Source organism: Camelus dromedarius, chromosome 7 (assembly GCF_036321535.1).
Source record: "Camelus dromedarius isolate mCamDro1 chromosome 7, mCamDro1.pat, whole genome shotgun sequence".
Taxonomy (NCBI): Eukaryota; Metazoa; Chordata; class Mammalia; order Artiodactyla; family Camelidae; genus Camelus; species Camelus dromedarius.
Genome location: NC_087442.1, coordinates 10,202,361 through 10,224,324, shown reverse-complemented (window position 1 = coordinate 10,224,324; position 21,964 = coordinate 10,202,361). Strand labels below are relative to the sequence as shown.

The 21,964-nt window shown below is 43.9% G+C and overlaps 2 pseudogenes; both read right to left on the bottom strand.

The window, feature by feature from the left end:
* Window positions 1-392: 392 nt before the first annotated feature.
* Window positions 393-977, bottom strand: LOC105105605 (olfactory receptor 2F1-like; annotated as a pseudogene).
* Window positions 978-6,743: 5,766 nt separating this feature from the next.
* LOC105105594 (olfactory receptor 2F1-like) lies at window positions 6,744-7,684 on the bottom strand (annotated as a pseudogene).
* Between the last annotated feature and the right edge of the window lie 14,280 nt (window positions 7,685-21,964).

Sequence of the window (21,964 nt, the reverse complement as noted above, 5' to 3'; positions counted from 1 at the left end):
AGTGATGAGAGATGGTGAAGTTGACATTTAAGACAAGGAGGAAAGTAGTTGTGGGATTTATTCTGATGTTTACTCAGTCAACAAATATTTAACATTTCTGATTGGGTAAACTGTTTTTGAATCTCGATGGGAAAAGGCCAGCGTCACAAAGAAGATTCCAGAGCTTAAGTCATTATTTATCTAATCCATGCCTTTAAAAATGAAGAGTATACCTTTCATATGTGCGTGTGTGTGCGTGTCTGTGTGTGTGTGTGCGTGCGTGTGTGTGTGTGTACTACTGCACAGTTTATCCCTTAGTATAAGCTTCATTGTCGTTAGGGGAAGTCCTCCTCTTTCCATTTCTGAGTTTTTCCGTGTTTTTCTGTTTCTACAACTGAATTCCTATCCAGCATTCAGCTCAAGGCACTAGCAACACAACTAGAGCTCACTAGGACGACCTGTATGACATCCACACAGGCCACATGGTTCAGTACATGGCATCCACAGGTGGGCAGGTACATGGTGATTGCCATCTCTAATACAGAATTAGCTAGGCCGACAAGACAAGAGACCACTGTCAGACTTGGCCCCATCACTGCCACATAGCACAGGGGGTCACAGATGGCCACGCAGTTAGTGGTCATAGGCCATTGCTGCCAGCAGCAGGAACTCAGTCCCCCCCAGGGTCAGGGAGAAGTGCTGGGTTCCAGTCGGGTGAAGGAGATGGTCTTCTTCTCCAGGAGGAAGTGCGCCAGCATCTGGGGGACCCCGCTGGTGGTGTAGCAGATGTCCACTACGGAGAGGTGGCAGAGGAAGAAGTACATGGGCAGGTGGAGGCGGGCGTCCAGCCAGATCAGGAGGATGATGAGCCCGTTGCCCAGCAAGGTCAGCAGATAGGCGGCCCCAAACAGGACAAAGAGTCCAGCCTGGATCTGCCTGTCCCTGGAGAGTCCCATTAGGACAAACTCACTCACCCGGGTCAGATTGTCCGTCCTCATGGAGCAGGTGGGTCAGGCTGCCAGGGAGGCGGTGCATTAGAGACATGAGAATTGTAATCAGAATTCACAGTCTGGGACTGAACAGCGGACTTTAAGTAGGACTGCAAGTACTTGTATGTTTTCTCCATTAGACTCTGAGCTTCTTGAAGTCAGGGGTATTTTCTCATTTTTCTTTTTATGCAAAGATTCCTAGCAAGGGTTTCGTAATAAAATCTTTTTGTTGCATGCACGAATACAAAAAAGCTTAAAGTAGTAGTCTTGAGGATTATTATCTGATCCCAAGATGTAGGCCATGTGTTCTGGATCTCCCTCTGTCCTTATTACTCATGCTGGAGCAGGTGGTTTCCCTCCTTCTCCCATTAACCCATGTTGGGTCACTGACGGAAGAAAATCCCTCATTTGGCTCTCAGTGTACTGATGAATCAGGCTTAGTCCTAGGATGATAAGATCAAGGCCTCATTGTAGAGCATTATACCAACTGTAATTATGTCCCAACTTCTTGTGATTGTGCTATTTCCTTGGTGAAATGCTGGCATTTATTTGAATGTCACAGTACGCGATTAATAAAAGACAAACGCACACATCACTTATTGCGACGGCAACTGACGGTGCCCACTGATGAAGTCAGTAAGGGAGTGCCTCTAAAAGCCTTTGAGCTTTGTTACGTGTAAATCCTCCTGTCACAGCAAAGATGTGTTTGCCCTTGGAACACCTCCCTGTGTACTTTGTTGGTCTTTAGCCTCTATCAAAGGATAAAAATGGCTTTTTCTCCCCCTTAGTGAAAAGGTGCTAAACAATTTTATAGTCTTTATGTCTCTATTTATTAATAAGACCCTCTGGCCCCATTTCAATATTCGCTTTATGTGTCTTTGCAACATGTTGGGAGAAGATAGTGCTGTTGACTAGGATGAAGATAAGGACAGAACACAGAGGCACAGAGAAGCATCTGACTGCTGGAAAAGCTCACCTGGATGCCCATTAGGGGGCGTTTGAGAGGGAAAGAAGAAACTTCAGAGGGAAGGTTCGTCTGTGCAAACCCCACGGGGCTCGTGGTGGGAGCCTGAGCAGTGCTTTCCACACCAGCTCACACTGGAATTACCTGGGGTGCTCTGAAAACTCCAAGAGCCCAGCCCCAACTCCAGAGTAATTAAATCAGAATCTCAGGTGGGTGAAACACAGACATTAGTGTATTAGTAGCTTTTAATGTTTCCTGGTAATAAAAATGTAAAGTTTTAATTATAGGTTTGAAAGTCACTGCTTTAGAAGGGAATTTTAACTTTAATTTTGAACACTCAAGGTATGTTTTTTGAGAGAGAGATATGTTTTGATATAAACCCAAAAGAGTCTCTGAGGAGGAAAAATCTTTGACCTAAACTTCTCATTTGTTGTTTAAAAAAGTTGAAGCCAAGGAAGTTTAAATGATTTGCCTCAAATCCCGCTGAATCAGTGAAAAAGTCAGCCTGGAGATCTTGCCTTTTGTGTGCTAGGTCTTCTCCCTTTAGCCTCAGCTTTCAGAGGTCTGGTCCAAAGCTAATGTTTTAGAATATCTTAGGCCCAGGGGGTAATTAGTGAGTATAAAATGAGATAATGTGTGAGAAAGCCCTTCATTACTTCAGAGCATTATCTAAATAAAAATGATTTGTGTTAAAGGTATGAGAGATAGGCCATAGAATCCAATGAAATGGAAATGAAAAAAACAATCCAACACAAGTCTTTCTAACAGGGTTTGAAGATAGAGCTTGTGGTTGGAAGACGGGTGAGGGGAGGGCAGGTCAGCAGGATACTATCCTCTGTTGGACCCTCTTAGCTGGTTGGAAAACTACCCGTTTCCTTCTTTCAGTCCTTTAGTGGCTGGAAGGTGTCACTGTAGAAGATGCCAAAAATAGAAACTGGCTTTGGCACAATCCCCAGCTGAGTTTCTGAGCCCTGCACCTCGGATGGAAGTCCCTGGCTTTCCACAGAGCCTAACTCTTTCATCAGTGCAGTAAATAACCAAGCTTTAGTTCCCTGAATGTGGCTCCTGATTGCTGAGAACGACAACTGAGATTTTCATCATTGATGGGAATAAAATGGAAAGTGGGAGTAACAGAAAAGAATGGAAGCTGGAAGGAAGATACAGGATCATCATTTCAACCTTATCGATTTTCAAATGAGGAAACTGAGGCTCCGAAGGCAGAAGTGATTCACTCACAGTCACTCTGCCTGGTGGGAGCAAAGCTGGAACTGGATCTGAAATCTGAGGACCACAGTCCCCTGTTCTTCCTGCTACGTCACCTTGTCTCATCACCTGAAGCAAGAAGAGTATATCATAGTAACCAGTGCGGAGCAGTATCCCCACAGAATGAAAGTAGGACAACTTTGGTTTGTGAGGAGAGGGGACAGTTGGGAAAGGTGCAGTGTTTGGGATATTATTTTGCTCCTGGTGGGCCAGTAGAGACTTGGAACTGCCACAAAGTGACTCAGGGGAACAGGCTGAAGAGTAGTTTGCACAGATCAGTGGGCTGGAGGTCACCCCATCGCGTGGTGGGAGGATGGAGCCCACACACCTGGGCTCTCAGCTTTCTCTGAAGCCCAGAGGAGAACCGGGAAACCCCGTCCACTGAGCCCAGCTCCTTCACTGCCCTTTTCTGACTTCTAATAAACAAACTGCTTGAAGGGTAGAGAGGGTGTCTTCTCTTTTTATTGTGCTCTTTCTAGTTTCTAACAGAGCTTGGCGTATAGAGTTGGTGAACTAAATGAATAAATGAACATCATATTGAGCAGTCATGTCTTTAAAATTCATTCTCATGTAAACCTCAGTGTAGCACCTGATTATCGATGTTTTCACAGAGTCTGCTCCGTGATACCAGCTCAAGAATGACTCTACTCAGGAGGGTCTCTTCAGGGACCAAATGGTTGTTTCCTCCTGATTAGTGAGAGCCCTTTAAATATATTGAGTCTCTCTTTAATGAGACAAGGGCCAGTTTTTCCCCCCCTAAGCTCTAGAACTCAAACAATGGGGTAAGTAGGAAAATCCTTTGAATCACCCTTTTTCTAACCTGCAACCTAATGAAGTGATACCTTCTTTGGATGAACTAGATGTATGCACTCCTGCTGTAGACAGCAGAATCTAAGTTTTATTTTATGTACAAAAATACATTTTAATTATTAGGATTAGAAGGTGTCAATTGATGATTGTCCCAACTAGATAACAATTTAATGAAGAATTGCAGCTCAGGTGTAGAACCAACACTATTGTTACTGACTGACACCTTCAAACTTTTAACTGGTTTTTATCAAACCTCATACACAAAGTTTGTTTGCATACAACTATTTGGTGAGCACTTTGTAGCCAGGCTGTGTTAGAAAATGTGCTAGAATATCACACTGCTCAAAGCTGATGTTCCACAGGCATGTGATGATGTTAATGAAAAATGTACAGAAGTATAAGTGTTTCCAGTTTGTTCTTTCACTAACTAAGGAGGAAGAACTCCTGTGGTTTCTTTGCTGTAGGAAATGCAGGCACTGGGCAAAGTGGAGGCTTTGGTTGGGGGAGAGAACTTTGAAAAGGAATAGAGAAAGGAAAAGATGATCTGTTGATCTGGGGGGAGAAATTAATAGTCTAAAAATGAGAGGGGCCTAGACACAAGAGTTAAAAAGTTTTTCCCTGGGGGATGGGGCTGAGTGCCTCAGATGAGGGTGGGAGCAGTGGGGGAAAGGACCAGGGAGGGGAAGAAGAGGAGAATGGAGGCTGGTGGTCGTGGTGGTAGGGGAGAAGGAGGTGGGAAGGGGCTGAGGTAGTGAGAGATGCTAATGCTCAGGGGAAGGAAGGGAAGGAGAGGTCTTCAATAAAGTTAAAAACAAAAGTTTTGCTGAACATTTCTCCAAAGAAGATGTACAAATTGCCAACACACACATGAAAAGATGCTCAGTATCATTAGTCACTAGGGACATGCAAATTAAAAACACCCTAGCATGTCACTTCACACCTGCTGGAACGTCTGTAGTCAAGAAACACAGCATAAGTGTTGCTGAGGAAGTGGAGAAATTCAAACCCTCATTCATTGCTGGTGCGACTGTAAAATGGTTCCGTTATGGCAGAGAGCAAGTTGGCATTTCCTTAAAAAGGTAAACATACAGTTACCATATGACTCAGCAATTCCGCTGCAGGATATGTACCCGGAGAGCTGAAAACAGGTTTTCAAACCAAAACTTGCACGTGAATGTTTCTAGCAGCACTATTCACAAGAGCCCAAAGGTAAAAACAGCCCAGATTTGTATCACTGATGAACAGATCAACAAAATGTGGTTGTTTTCATTCAAGGGAATATTATTCAGCCATAAAAAGGCATGGAGCCTTGCTCGATGTTACAAGATGGATAGACCTCAAAAACATTATACTAAGTGCAAGAAGCCAGACCCAAAAGGTCACATATTGTATGATTCTATTTATATGAAATGTCCAGAACAGGCAAATCCATAAAGACAGAATGCAGAACAGTGGTAGTAAGGGCCTGGGAGGAGGGAGGAATTGGGAGCAACTGCTTAAATGGTATGAAGTGCCCTTTTTGGGTGATGAAAATGTTTTGGAACTAGATGGACATGAGGTTCTACAACACTGAATATACTAAACGTCACTGAATCGTACAATTTAAATGGTTAAGGTCGTGAGTTGTATGTGATGTAAATTTTATCTTGATTAAAAAAAATTACTAGGAATTTTCAAAGGTTCTTCATTTCCTCCTCCTCCTCCTCAGCATTTTCTCAGTTTATATTTGTGGGCAAGACAAACCAGAGATCTGTAATTTTTAGGTAAAAGATGCTTCATTCTGATTTTTAAAAGTTGTTTTAAACATTTTTCTGGATAAAATATCATTGCCTCACTTTATTCTCAGTTTATATTCTAGGATGTTTAGAGCTCCATCATTCATCATGTGTTGGAATAGTAGAGTGAAATTATCACTGACGGAGAGTTGTGATTCTTTCCTTTTTATGTGGCTTAGCTTACCTCTGATGGCATGTGGCACGACATTTAGTCAAGCATGAGTTCTGAATACATCCCTCAGTTTTCATAAGAGTATATTCTTGGACCTGATTGTGTAGAAAGGTATTTGTTTGTGGTTAAAAATGTTTGATTTTTGGGCCAGCCACTTGCCACCACTGCCAAGATTGAAAGGGAAACGAGCAGAATGATGTTTGTATGACTCACACCCTGTCCAGTCCTGCTCATCAAGGCTCTGGGGATCATTACCATGACTCTGGCTCCAAGTTCCTGTGTGAATTCCTCACCCTACTGAGCTGGAATGGACCACGTGTGACCACATGGATGACCTTTATGGCCTAAGATCCCATGGGCATAGTGAATTTTGTAACTTACAGCCTTTTCCCTCTTTTCGTTACTGATTGCAGAAAACTTAGACATATAGTTGTAGAATTCAGGGAATAGATTTTCTTGGCATAAATTTTGTGCACTGCTCTGGCTTCTGATTTATTCTTCCTTTTTAATTCATATATGCCAGTGTATCTTTTTTTTAACTATAATTTTCCGTAAGGTGTATGTATTTCTAAGTTGTTGTAATTCACATTTTTTAGACTAAGGGACCAACAATAGAGCCCAGAGATAAAATTCCATTTCTATATTACTTCAAAAGATAGTAGTGCAGACTGTGGTCCTCCCACCTGCTCCTTCACACATACGTGCCCCCCCCACATGCGTGCATTATGCCGAGGGCACACTCCCGGGCTCACCGTCTTCAGAGTGAGGCCCTCTTGTGATGAGGTCACAGTCTACTGCTTTGATTCAGAGCTCCTCATCAGAACCCGAGTCAAAGCAGCTTTCATCTCTTTGTTCCTGAGGCTGTAGATGAGCGGATTCAACATGGGGGTCACCACAGCATGAAACAGCACCACCATCTTGTCCTGCTCGGCTGACACTGTGGAGCCGGGCTGCATGTGGGTGACCAGGGCTGTCCCATAAGACATAGAGACCACAGTGAGGTGGGAGGCGCAGGTCCCGAAGGCTTTGCGGCGTCCCCCGGTGGAGCGAATCCACAGAATGGCGGCCATGATGTAGGCACAGGACAGTGCGACCAGGCAGCAGGGCACCAGCAGCACCACCACGCTGGAGGCCACTATGACCGCTTGGTTGAGGGTGATGTCCACGCAGGCCAACCTGACGAGTGCCATTGTCTCGCAGGCCACGTGGTTCAACACGTGGCGCCCGCAAGTGGGCAGACGCAAGGTGAAGGCGGTCTCCACCACAGCATTAACCAGGCCCACCAGCCAAGAGACCGCTGCCAGCCCTGTGCAGAGCCTGGGGCCCATCACTGCCGTGTAGCGCAGGGGGTCACAGACAGCCACGTAGTGGTCATAGGCCATTGCTGCCCGCAGCAGGAACTCAGTCCCCCCCAGGGTCAGGGAGAAGAAGTGCTGGGTTCCAGTCGGGTGAAGGAGATGGTCTTCTTCTCCAGGAGGAAGTGCGCCAGCATCTGGGGGACCCCGCTGGTGGTGTAGCAGATGTCCACTACGGAGAGGTGGCAGAGGAAGAAGTACATGGGCAGGTGGAGGCGGGCGTCCAGCCAGATCAGGAGGATGATGAGCCCGTTGCCCAGCAAGGTCAGCAGATAGGCGGCCCCAAACAGGACAAAGAGTCCAGCCTGGATCTGCCTGTCCCTGGAGAGTCCCATTAGGACAGACTCACTCACCTGGGTCAGATTGTCCGTCCTCATGGAGCAGGTGGGTCAGGCTGCCAGGGGAGGAGCAGAGGCAGGGAGGGGCAAGAAAGGGTCTCACTTTAGGAGTCTGGGATTAAGGCATGGGCCAAGACTAGAGCTGGGATTGGGGCACCTGCCCTCAGGTTCCTTAACCTAGTGCTTAGGGGAGAATTCAGTGGAGAAGGTGTGGAAAAGGGCATTTGGGTTCTCATGCTAGACTCAGGGATGAAGTCCCTGTTCTGTCATCCTTTTACATCAGGATCCAGTGCAGTTACAGTTGTATAGGAGATAAGCCATCAGTGCAGAAGGAAAGATAGAGGGAAAAAGTGATGGGGAAAAGGGAGAAATGGAGGAAAGTTTAAAAAAAATAGTAAACGAGAAAGAAGAACTAAGGAAGAAAGGTAAGGAAACAAAAAAGGAGGGAAGGGAAGTGGAAGGCAGGGAAGAAGGGGAGGAGTCTTCAGGGTGGGGTGGCCGGGGGGAAAGTATTAAAACAGACACTTGAGACCAAGGTGGGTGCCTGGGGTCCTCAATGTCATTCCTAAAAGACTGAATTCGTTTGCTCTTCGTGTTTCTTCTGGGGTCCAGTCGAGGTCACTGCCGAGAAAGGAGTCCTCACACTTCATTCGCATTGTGCCCATCAGTCTGGATGAAGCTTAGATCCTTTAAACCAGTATCTGTTGAGCCCCTGCTATGTGCCTGGGACTGTGCTAGACATCAGACACCTGTCAGTGAGCCAGAAAGAAGCATGAGTCCTGCTCCTTGGTTCTTATAATTTAATCAGAGACACATAGATTAAACTAATAATTACAAAATTAATTAAGTATAATTGTGCTAAGTGCTATGAAGGGAAAGAACAAGGTTACTAGTTGGTTAATTAAATTTGCAGCTTTATTTAAATTATGACTACAGTTATGTCTTATTTCTCAATAATGTATAATTTATATGGTAAATTGCAGGTATTTATTTAGATGTTTGAATAAACGATTAACAAAATAAATGTAATGAGAGCATTTGGAAACCAATGATATTTACATGTTACTACTGAGTATGAAGTGACTGACACCCACTGAATCTTTTCAGGGGGAGTGAGTGCTTTTTTCTCAGCTAAGTCTGCATTGGGTTATCTCCCCTCCAACATGCGGACCGGTCTTCTATAAACACAGAATCAGATGTCATCAGGTTTTCTTTATAGAAATGTAATCTCAAGGTGTAATTCGTGCTCTTAAAGTAATTAGTAAATTAAGTAACTCAGTTATTAAAAATATTTATTCAATATATGAGGCACTATGCTTTCAGTCAATCTCTAGGAAATACTGCCTTTCAATGTTAGGAATTTGTTGTTTGAAAATCAGCAGTGCCACAGAATCAAATAAGAAGTTAAAAAAATCAGATCTTGGTAAAATCTGTGAGAATCAAATGAGACAGCCTAACAAAGGAGAGATGCATTATGTCAGTGTTAAGAAAAGCAGAGCGGGGCCACATAATCAAATACAACAGAACTGAAACGCCTACTCCAATTCAGATTCTCTCTGGCTGGGGCAGGGCCTGGGCTCTTACCGATGGAGGGAGAGAGCCAAGAACCTGGATGGAGCAGGCATCTCTTGCTTTTCATTCAGCTCTGGTCCTGCAGTGGCCAGCAGGTGTCAGTGTAGAAACTGCTAAGAATAGAAACTGGCTTTAGGTTCTCAGCATTGGAGACTGGAGTTCTGGGGCCAGAGTGCAGTATTTGGTGGCTGGGATTCTGAGCACTGCCCCAGAGAGCCTGTGGCTGCCCGTAGAGCCTGGTCCTTGTACCAGCAGAGAAGGCAACTCAGCTCTGATCTACTACAATCAGGAGGCTGCTACAGCATCCAGAATTCCCACCTACAGAGTTGCTGTCATGGACCCAGATTCCCTCCAGAAGGGCCCTATTGCTGTACAAGGAATTCAGAAATGTTAAAAATGAAAGGAACCATAGAGGTCATGTATTTCATCCATTTCATTCTATAGATGGGGAAACCAAGGAACAAGGGTAAGGTGATTGGCCCAGGTGTCAGGTCTACCTGGGACCCAATCTGGAACCAGGTGATGCTGTGCTGCACATTCTCAGTTCTCATTGGGCTCGTTAGTGAGGGATGAGAAGGGATTCTAGAAGGATGTGATCTAGGAAGGAAGGCACCTGACGTTTGGACGCCCAGGACAGTTACCTTGCCGTGCAGAGAAATGTTGTGTGGTAAGTGGGAAGATCTGAATGAGAAGTCAAGGAATCCAGGTCCCAGTCTGCCTTTTCTATTAGTCTGCTCTGTGCCCTCGGAAAGTCACTTGACCTCTCTGTGCCTCAGTTTCTTCATATGAAATGTGAGAATAATCATAATGCCTATCACAATATTTTGAGTAAGATCAGGTGAAGAAATGAAGATCAATGTGCTTTGTAAAGTCCTAAGTGAACACAAGTAGCTATTACTATACTCAAAAAGTGAGGTCAATGTGCCCGGTGATAAGGGCACAAGAAACAATATGAATTTGTGCTAGAAAGGCCAGAAGGTTAACAGAATGTGGGTCATAAAGCTCCTTTGCAGTAAATCTTATTGCTTAAATCACCTAATTACAGACACCCTGCTTAAATAAAGTGAAGAATTAAGGTAGAGAGTCTGTCTATACCCAGTAGGTAGTACCATTTTCTTCACAGAGTATAAGCTCAATACTTTTTTTTTCCAATAAAAATTGATGCAGTTCTTAGATGATAAAAACACGAATTTTTATTAATAGATGCCCTTGTTATCAGCTTTTGGAGATAATCATAGAATTTCTTTCCACCGTGCTTGACGTAGTGAACATTTACTGAGCACGGAGTAGAGCCTGGTCCAGGAACAGGTCCTGGAGTGAGAGGAATCCATACAGCCTGGTCTCTGTCTCCAGGAACTCCTGGCAGGAGAATAGAGAGGATGAGTTATGATTTTATCTGAGTTTTCAGAGGAAGCTTGAGTATCAAATCTGGTAACTGGAGACAAAGAATTGGACTACGTAAGTAACTGCGCAGATATGTAGAAATACTAAAGTAGAAGCAAAGAAACGACCAGTGTACTTGCTTCTTGAAAAAATTGACGTGGTTTAAGGTGCATTTAGATTGGTGTTAAGGAGACCTGGTTTTCACCCTGTGTCAGTATACCGTCTAGGTATTGTAAGTCACTACCTTTTTGAGCCATAATTTCTTCATGTGTAGAATGAGCAAGTTAGGTCACACCAAGATTTCTACCAGCTCTAAAGACCTGCAATGAATGAATACACACACATAAGCTATACTTTAAAGCAATATAAAAAGATGCGGGAAACCTTTGGCCTTTGACTACTTTAAGTACGTGTAGCTAGTGTAGGCAGTAAGATGTGGGTTACTGGGTTCGGGGATCAAAGCATTTATGTCACACATAACTGTTTGGGGAGGTGCCAGTGAATAAGACCACACTGACTTAAAAACCAGAGACTAAAGTAACAGGAAAGGGACCAAACAAATAGAAACAGGAGAACCACTTGGGTCAAGGCTGAAAGACTTGGAGGCTTTTGATACACGATCTTCTTTCCAAAGTTGGTCCCAGACAACTCCTAGAGTAGGTAATCCCTAACTACCAGCCCAGAGGCCAAACCTGAGAAAAGAAGGGGTCCATATCTGTCTTTTCAAATCCCACCTTCTCCACTCCTCTTCTTATCTCCCACATAATGCAAATGCCTTGAGGCTAAGAGAAAAAGCCTTATCTCTTTTGATCTCCTCTCTTCAGCTCTTTGAATGTAGGTCTGTGTATACTGAGCACTTCAGTTTATACCGTTGCTTGGATGACTGACCAAGACTGAGGATTCTGTTGAGTGGTCCACAAACAACCAGGTGCCGTGTACAGATCACTGGAAGAATCGAAGTGCCGCCAACTGCAACCCGTGAGAGAAGCACAGTGAAGGGCCCCAGGACAGTCCTGGTTGCTCTACGTTCTCGACCTCCCATCCTTCCCTGTGGAGGGCTCATTGAGGCCAAGTGCTGACCTTACGCACAGAACTCACTTTGGATGGGGAAGCAGCACATCTTTCAGGAAGTTCTTGAAGCAGTTGTCCATCTCTTCTTGAGGATGGAGGTTTTACTTTGTCAGTCGTAGCTGATAACTTTTCAGAACCCAAGGATCCCTAGAGGGCAATTACTTGCTCTTGCTGTATTTCTTTACTCATTCTTCCCCCCAGCTCTTTCTCTGCAGCCACAGCTCCCCACTCTTCTAAGTTCCCAATGGGATAAACTTCTGAAAATGTTTTATCCCAACTTTTAATTGTCCTTCTAGTTCCCAGACTAATAAGCCCTTCCTTGACTTTTTTTTTTTTTTTTTTTTTTTGGTATCTTTCACTGTTTTTCAAGGCTATGTATGACATTACTAAAGACTTTTGACAGGAGTTAGGAGACAATAATATTTGTACCTCTGGCCTGATGGGAAGAGATTGAGATTAATTAGAAAGAGGAAGTGGAAGTAAAATCTGAGTTTGACTTTCTTTTAGGAGAAGATGAAGAATGCATCTTCTCCCCTCCTTTTGCATATCTAGTTTTATTGTCCAGGAAGTGTTGAGTAAAGTAGAAATTGCCAAGTAGAACTATCATGTCCGTGTCCTCGAAGCCATCGTGAAGTCCCAAATTCACAGTAATTAAACTATTGCCACAGGCTCCTTAGTGGTCTCCCATCTCACTCTATGCTGAATTGTGTATTTGCATGTGAACAGAAGCTTTTCCAGCTTTCACTAAGCTTGATCTCCCAGTTCCTGATCATTTTCCAAAAGTTTTGATCTCTTCATTGGGATTACTAGAAGAAGAGATAAAACAATGGATCGGGGTGGGATTTTGTTTCTATTTACCTATCTGTTTTTATAAGAACATGGTTTTTGGTAAGAAGGGAATTAAAAAAAGAGATGTTGTTTAGCATGGAATTCACTAGAATGTTTCTGTAATAATTGGCCAATATGAACAAGATAGTTTAATTATCTTGATTATTTGCCACTCTAATGATAATGGACTGAGGAACGATCGTTTCATTTCACGCGCTTCCCTTTGTGCAGGACCCATAGAATCTCAGGTTCACCTCTGCTCCTTCTACTACCCAGCTAAGCCAAAGAACCTGAAACTTTCCCAGCCTCAAGCATTGGAAACTGATAGGGCCTTTTGACTGAGAGTTGGAGCCAAAAGTTGAGGGGAGGGCAGAGGTAAAAAGAAGTCTGAAGGTACCATGAGGGAGAAGAGATAGAGAGATTGACACCTGAGAGATGGGACACCTGATGCACATCAAAGGTAGACTTAGTGTAAGCTGATATAGGTGACTCAGAGGTAAAGGAAGACAGCTGCTTGGTGCCATCTTCCAGATGACATAGTGCGTGGTCATCTAATAAAAATATCTCCTTGCTGGTAAAACAAAAATGCATCTTTCCTACTCTTCCAAACACTAAGGTTGCACTAAGATGATGTGTAAATGGGTGTAAAATATAAATTAGAAAGTAGTAGATTCAGTAGAATTCTAAATTGCAAAAAACAACATGCATACAGTTAGATGTGTATAAAGACAGGAACATGGAAGAAGAACTGGAAGGATGATCATAAAATGTCAATGCGTTATCTCTGGTGACAGGTTTATGGGTATTTTAATTTTCTTTTTGCTTATCTACATTTGAAAGATGTCTACCATAAATATATTATTTTTCTAAAATTAATCCAAATTAAAATTTAAAAATTATTATTGATACAGATATATCATATTGAGATATGAATGCTGGGAAATCAGCTTGCTGGCTAAATGTCCAGCACTACTGAATAGTCTTCAGATAACATGGGTGAGTGTTAAGGAGTGGAGAGGAGGTGTAATTAAAATTCAGCCTCAGCGAAGTATATGTGACTACAGGTTTTGAATCATTCATGTTGTGAAAGGTAAATCTGTAAATATTGTATGGTGACAAACACTGTGGTCTGGGGACAGGATAATTGATGTTTGCTCTGGTTTGGGTATAAATAGCTCTGACTTTGGGTGTGTCGTTTAATCCTCCCGGGTCTCAGCTTTCACGCTTGTGAAACGGAGATTCAGTTAGACCTCTAAGTGTCCTGCAGGCAGGGAGTCTGTTTTCCCGAGTGGACATGGCAGTCATCTCCCTTCGTCCTAGATACTGGTATCTGAGACTGGACTCAGACCATCATGGGATCCAACTATGGTCTTGTGGGCGAAAGAACAATTCTTTCCTTGGAGCCTGATCCACACTAGGAGTTTTACTGACAGAACCAATATATTATGCACGCTTTGGACCCCCAGCCCTTGGAGATAATCCTCCTCCTGCAGTGTCTGTGCAGCCCCAGACCTGCTTACCCGTCGTTCCTTTGGAATTGCCCCACCACTGCTGCCTCGCAGCTTCCTTCTCCCCTCTGTTAGCTCTTTGCCACAAGGCTTTCCTGTTACTATGAATAGTTCAGTTCACTTGGAGTGAACTACCTTATCTGGTTCTCAGTTATGCACCTTCCCCTTTCAGTTCTCTCTACTCTTTTTTTTTTTCTTAACCAGAATTATTTTGTCCCCGTTTCCTCAATGAAATGCCAAGAGGCATCTTCTAGGAAGCAGGTTATGTGGGCTGACAACTACTACACTTGACAGCAGCTTCAACAGCCTTGGATACAACTCAGCACTAATTAGCTCTATCATGAGAGGGTTTGAGTACTCCTCTGCTTCCTGCCTCTAACACATCGGGGAAAATATCTTAGTTTCCTACAGTATAAGCAGTTTCTTTTGACTTAAAATAATCTTTCCAGGTAAATATTTAGCTAATTCAAAGTTCAACCTTTGATCAGAATGGTTTATTTCTTTCTCTGGTTTCTCCAGGTGCTTCTGGGTACAAGAGAAAAACTGAATCTATGGGATAATGTAGCGCTTGGGGTGAGGGTGCAGAATCACTTGCTTCGTGCTGGTCCTGGTGCTGGTCTCTGCAGCTAGGCACACACTCGTCTGTGTATACACACAGGGCTGGTTTCTTTTCACATGTGATCAATCTGGATGTAGCTCATGGCATCCACTGCTGAAGTCTGTGGTTAAGGGAACATGGGCAGTTTGTTGTCTTGGCTTTGTCAGGGTTCAGTGGCAATCCTTTCACTGAAATGGTTCCACTTTGGGGTTTCCTGAAGTGATTCCCCGCCTGCCACACAGACACACACACACACACCACCTTCGAGGACTGACCATGATTCCTTTTGGGGCCCTGGCTTAGGAAGTCCACTTTGTAGTCCTTTTTCTCCACCAAGCTGATCCTCTGCTGGCAGGTTCTTGGGTAGAACTTTCAGCTGCCTTCTGTACCTTTCATTTGAAACATGCAGGAGCTTGAAGCATGCATCCCCCTGTTCTAGCAGCCAGGAGCAAGTCTCATAGTGACCAATCTGGCACCCTCCTCTACTGTTGCTCTGTTGTCCCACAGCCCCCTTAAAGTTTCTGGGACCCCCTAAACAACAATCTCCTTTAAGATCTCCAAACGGGGATCAGGAAAGCATCTCTACCTTTGATTCTCTCCTCCCCCATCACTTCTCCATCCTCAGTCACTTAGTCCCTCAAAGGGGTGGTCAGGACACATAATATTTGACTGTCTGCTCCTCTTACTTTTCTTTGTTCCTCCCTCAACCTGTGCCAGAAGGAGTAGGTTGTGCTTCTCTGAGGAGTACAGGGGCTCTCCCTGTATCATATCCTAAGTTCCCTGTGCTTCCAGTTTATCAAAATCTCAGTGTTCAAATCCAAAGGCTGTGGGTTCTTCTTTATTAAATTTGGAATTAACAAAGACAAAGTTATATTGCTCTATTATTCTCAAAGAGTTATCTGATATGCCCACCATTCTCCATACATTGTTCGTCCTGCATGTGGAATTGGGCATCTCTTCTCTCCTCTGTGCAGCTCATCACACCTGCCCCCAGGGGACAGGTTGGGTCTTCATTTTCAACTCCATGGATTTCCATTGAAGAAATTCTCCTAGCTCCTCTCCCCATTGGCTCCTTCAATCCTGTGCTCTGTGTGCATCATCTCAACCCTGATCTGTCATTCAGCTTCTTCTTCTTGGCCTTTGCCTGGGTTGCTAGTCATTCTGTTTCATTCCATTCTTCCATGAATGCCATTAACTGGGGCTGTGGATTCATGTAGGCAGAGGAAGGGCTAAAGGAAAACAGCCAGGACAGTTCTGACCAGAGGACCAAGCAGTTACGCAACACTCAGATTGTGATCACTAGGCATTAAAGTATGTGAAACATTTTGCTGAACAAGCCTGTTTGATTCTTTTTGAGGGTCCCTTCTGTGTTCCCCTAGCTTGGTCTGGGTTTGGCCCTAAAGGGGAACTTGGGTATATGCCCTGTCCTGGGGAGAGGGGAGAGGAAAACAGTATTCTGTCAAATTCAGAATGACTTTGTGAGGTAGGCACAGACTTGGTCAGAGCCAGACGACGGGTGAAGAGCCAGCTGAGATGGAAATCAGTGTATGTTTGATGTCAAGTCTTAGGCTCTTTTCACTAGACCATGCTGCCCCCACCTCCGTTCTTTTCTTTCTGAAATGAAGTGGCTGCAGATGGAAGCATGCAGAGGTCTGTTCATGCCCTGATGTTTAGACCTTCACTATATAGAGGTCAGCAGAAGGGGAAGCAGTATCTTCCACGTCAGGATCTTTTCCATGCCCAAATTAAGCACAACCATGCCTCTTAGCCCAAAAGGAGCAGAGAAAAGTTCTAGCCAGGTGTTTCCTCTACTCTTAAATCCAGTTGGCTTCCTGGCCTTTAGGTAAAAAAGCTGATTTGCTTTTTTTTCTGGAGTCTTCCAACTCATCTCCAGGTCTCAACATTTGGCTCAATTTTGACCTAACATTTTGGATCCCAAGGTGGTGTAAATAATGGCCCCCCACGTATGTCTACGTACTAATCCTTGGAACCTGTGACTTTTACCTTATATGGCAGAAGAGACTTTGCAGGTGTGATTAAGTTAAGGATTTGGGGACAGATTAGCTTGAATAATCCAAGCAGGTCCAGTGTAGTCAGAAGGGTCCTTACATGAGGGAGAGTTTCAGTGATGTGATGCAGGGGTCACAGACCAAGGAATGCAGGTGGCCACTAAAAGCTGAACAAGGCAAGGAAAAGGGTTCTCCTCTGAAGGCTCCAGAGGGAACAAGCCCTGCCAATGCCTTGAACTGAGCCCAGTAAAACTGATCTTGCACTTCTGACTTCCAGAAGTAAGATAATGCATTTGTGTTGTTTTAAACCACTAAGTCTGCAGTGATTTGTCACAGCGACAATAGAAAACGAACACAGATTCTAATCCCTTCCCTTCCTCTCCATCCCTAGGCTCCTCTGGCATTAATTCACCATTAACTGATGCTCCTGCTTTGTTCTCCACACCTTACCTTGTCTTGCATCTGACTCCTGCCTCCCTTTCCATATCTGCCCCTCAGCCTGTGGGCTCCGTTTTTAGAATCATCGGCAATCCCAGTAGATAACGCAAATGAGAAACCGTGCATTTCCTCAAAATAGGTGATTCCTCTGTCAGCTTTGAGTTCCACGATGAGGGGCGCCTCCCGCCAGCTCAGTTTAGAGGGGCCTCCTGTGCAGCGAGCACGAACTATCTGTGCCTGAGCCTCCTGACCCCTGTGGCCCCTAACAGGGCTGTCTCAGGACACAGTTCACAACTCCAGTGACTTTGTGACTGCCCAGGTCCCGGGGCATTCTGTGCTGTGATACCTGCTTGAATGTCTTTCACGGAATGCCAGAAGACCTTCGCACCTAACTGCTTCCTCCTGTTTCTCTAAAGGCCCTGCAACTTGAATGGAAAGATTCTGTCTTTTAGTTTTGCCTTTGGGTGAGAAGAATCAGATCAGTGCCTTGCACCCACACCTTCGGAGGGAAGTGCTTGCTCACTTCCGCAGAGTTTTCAAAGGGGGTTTCCAAAATCGGTGGGCGGCTCTTGTCCCCTTCCCCCAGCAAAGCATAAAATTGAAGAAGAGGAGGAAGAGATTGGAAAGAGGAATTTTTTGAAACGAGTCGGTGATCTTTAGTGTTTGTCCTCCTTCACCTCCAGGCACGAGGGTTGGGAGGATTTCCCCCTCACCTCAAGCCGTTCATCATCATCTTATGCCAGTCAGTAGGCACCCCTGTAAGTTTGAGGAGCTGAGGACTGGTAAGAAGAGCTGGAGCTGGAGGGGGCCCGAGACAGCAGAGCAGCGAGAAGGAAGAGGGCTGTGTAGACAGTAAATGGCATTTCTCCTCATAGTACAAGAGATGCTCAAGGGTTTCTTGTGGACCAGAGGTGAGCTTCATGGAAGTGAATTGGCCAGGTGTCACTTTGACTCTCTCCCAAGAGACTACTTAGAGGGAAAATGTGATCCTAACAGATGGAGTAGACCGTTGGATTCCTAGGAGTGGAGGGAGGAATTGTACGTGGTCAGCAGAGACGAGGGGATGGAAGGAGATGGTGGGGAGTGGCGGGGTCAGAAGCTTCGCCCACAGCAAGGGAGCTGCAGTGGGGCGAGTGGGTGAACCTCCGAGGAAACTGTGAAGGCGTTTCTGGGTAGTCAGCCAGCCTCCCTGATGGCACCATTTCCAGTCGGTAAAGACGTTTCTGCTCCTTACCTGTCTCTTTCCCCTGCTCCCACCCAGGGAACGTCAGAGGCAATCTAGTGGAGCAGGCAGGGCAAGGAGGTGAGGAAGACGAAGGGAAAGACTCTCCTAATTCAAGTTTCTGGGCTTGCGGTGAGAAGCTTCAACTCAGAATAGGTTCCAATTTTTGTTTTACATTGGCTATTTTATTTTTATTTTACATTACTTATTTTCTTACTGAAGTGAGAATGTTTGGGGAACTGAAAGTGACTGTAGAGCTTTATATGCTCCGTGGGGACCAGGACGTTGTGCTGCATGCTATGGATTTAGTCCAAGGATACCCCACAGCGCAGGTTTGAGGGTATGGAGGTGAGAAAGAATAAACTTATTTTCTGCTTAATACCCTGAGAATTCAGCATGTTCAATAAGCCAGTTCCTCTTAGTTCCCAGAACACAAGAGATCTGGTGGCCTGCAGCCTGGGAAGCCCATCCTGGCTGTGACCTTTTCCCAAGACTTTCAAACCTCTTTAAAGTCTCAGATGTGCTGTCTGTAGCAGGGGTGGTTTTATCTATTTAGCAGATCATAACCTGTCTGGAGGCAGCAAAGCCTGGTGGCTAAGGGTGGAGGTGCCTGCCCCTGAATGCATCAGTCTTGGCTCCCCTCCCTGTGCATTTATGACACTGGGCAAGTTAGAGTCCCTTTTGCCTCAGTTTCTTCAAATGTAAAATGGAGAGAATGATAATATGTGTCTCATGGGGCTCTTCGTGAGGATTTAATGAGATAATCCATGTAAAGCCCTTAGCACAGTGTCTAGTCCATGGTGAACTCTCAACCAGTGATAGGTATTTTTATGTTTAAAATACTCTTAACACTTTAGGAGAAAGGTGCTAGTCAAACCAATGCTACAAACAGAAAGTATTTTTTTTCTCCTCACACATTTACTTCTATGCTGTTGAACCTCATAAACTCAAAGTTTTCTAATTTTTCTCTTTTGCAAAACACAAGCTGTTCCAACAGTTCTCTGCAGCAAACCCAAAGTGTTTTATGCCGCCCCTGGGATTGTGTGCAAGATGTTTTGGAAGTACCTTTTTAGAAGCTTCCCTGGTTAGAATTGATGCCTAAGCTTTGCTGTAAATGTAGAAAACTTCCAAGCTCCTGGCTTGCGGAGCTGGAGAGGGCAGCTGGGGCCAATCCAAAGGAGAGGACAGGCTCCAGCCCAAGAAACCTTCTTCTGACCATGTGGGGTGGGCTCAAGGGCACTGAAACCTGGAGGGAGGTCAAAGAGGACAGTGGGTGTAGGGGCTGGGAATGATGACCCAAGAGCAGACGGGGTCCAGAAACTACTCACGGAGGCAACAAGAGCCCTTTCCATCTTGCCTCTGTTCAGGTTAGCAGTGAACGTACTGCCAGTGTCCTGAGGAAATGATGAGAGAGTGAGGAGGGCTGCCCTGAGAGAACTGCCTTACGTACTCCTTCCCTCTCTCCTATCTCCAAGACCAGTTTTTTTCCCGAAAGTCCAAAGAAGTGCCTCTGGCTCCCAGAAGAACGACCACTCTCCAGCTCTGATCTTGCTACATGAGGGCTCCTCTTCTCCTATCCTGAAAAAGGAAAAAAAAAAAAAAAATTTACATTTGTATCATGCTTAATTACTTTCAAGTAATTTCATAGACACTACTACCTCACCTGAGGAAGGAGAAAATTGAGGCTGAGTTAGGTTCAAGTTTTGCCCATTGCCAAGTATTTCCTAAGTCTGACTCCAGGGTTTATATTAGGTTGGCTCTATTGCTTCTAAGAATTCTAGCAGGAGAAGTTCTGTAATCATGGTTAATATCACTACCATCAAACATATATTTAATATCTTACTCTGCTAGTTTGAATAGCATTCAAACCAGTGGGATGATTTTGAATTTTTCTGCTTATGAAAGAGGTGTTTATTTAGAAAAAAAGAAGATCTCTATTTCAAATGTCTTGAAAAACAATTTTAAGATACCTAGGTTGTCCAAATACTTACTCTAAGGTTCTAAGAAAAATAACAAAAATGTTTAGTATATATTACTAAAGCTGGCATATTTAAAAAAAATCAGGTTTATAATATCAAATTAAATTTTTAATGATCTATATGTGCCTTTTATGCTTGGGACCTTTGCATTAAAAATATGAATGATGCACATTTAATAAGGCATTAGAGTATTTATTTGATCATATTGGTGATGAAGCCCTAAGATCCCCACCTGGAGCCGGAGGAGGAGTGGACACCAGCAGCAGTTAAGTGCGCCACCTGGTGGGTGATTAGGGAAGTTTATATGGTTAGGAGGCCTCCCTCCCATTGCAATAGGAAGAAGGTACCTTTGCTCATTGTCAGGAGGATCACAGAAATCCTAGTTCTCCACCATGTGGGATTAGAATTTCATAAACTCTGGGAAAAGATTTAAGTCACTAATATAAAAGCTGAACTGTTAACTGCATCTCAAATTTCTTGAAGAAATATGATCCCCTGAAGTGCTATACAGATATTACTCTTGTAAGTAGGCCTTTGCTTGTTTATTTATTTTGGGGGACTATTTTCTCCCTCCCCCCCAGTTTTATCGACATAAAATTGACATACATCACTGTAAGTTAAAGGTGTACAGCATAATGATTTGACTTACATACATCATGAAGTGATTATCCCAATCAGTTTAGTGAATTTCCGTCTCATACACATGCAAAAAAATAGACAAAGATAGTTTTTCCTTGTGATGACAACTCTTAGGATTTAGTCTCATAGCAACTTTCATATGTAACATACAGCAGTGTTAGTTATATTTATCATGTTGAACATGACGTCCCTAGTACTTATTTATAACTGAAGTTTGTACTTTTGACTGCCTTCATCCAATTCCCCCTTCCCCCCACCTTCCCCACCCCAGCCTTCGGTAATGACAAATCTGATACCTTTTTCTATGAGTTTGTTTTTGAAGTGTAATTGGCCTACAACACTGTGTTAGCTCCTGGTACACAACACAGTGATTCGATATTTCTGTGTGTTTCAAAGTGATTGCTGTGGTAAGTCTAGTTACCATCTGTCACCATACAAAGATATTATATAATTATCAGCTGTAGTCCCCACTCTGCACCTTTCATACTTGTACTTGTGACTCATTTGTTTTGCAACTGGAAGTTGGTACCTCGTAATCTCCCTCATCTATTTCTCTTCTCTCCCCATCCTCCCCTCTTCTGGCAACCAACTGTTTATTCTCTGAATGTATGACTCTTTTTTATTATGTTTGTTAATTTGTTTCATTTTTTAGATTCTGCATATAAGTGAAATCATAAAGTATTTGTCTTTCTGTGTCTGACTAATTTTACTCAGCTAGGTCCATCCATGCTGTGTTGCAAATGGTAAGATTTCATTCTTTTTTATGGCTGAGTAATACTCCAGCACATGCCTGTCGTCTTTATCCATTTATCTATTGGGCACTTAGGTTACTTCCATATCTTGGCTATTGTAAATAATGCTGCAGTAAACATAGGTGTGCACATACCTTTTCTAATTAATGTTTTCACTTTCTTCAGATAAACACCCAGGAGTGAAATTGCTAGATAATATGATAGTTCAATTTTTAATTTTTTGAGGATTCTCCATATTGTTTTCCATAGTGGCTACACCAATTTCCCATCAACAGTGCACAAAGGTTCCTTTTTCTTCACATCTTTGCCAACATTTGTTC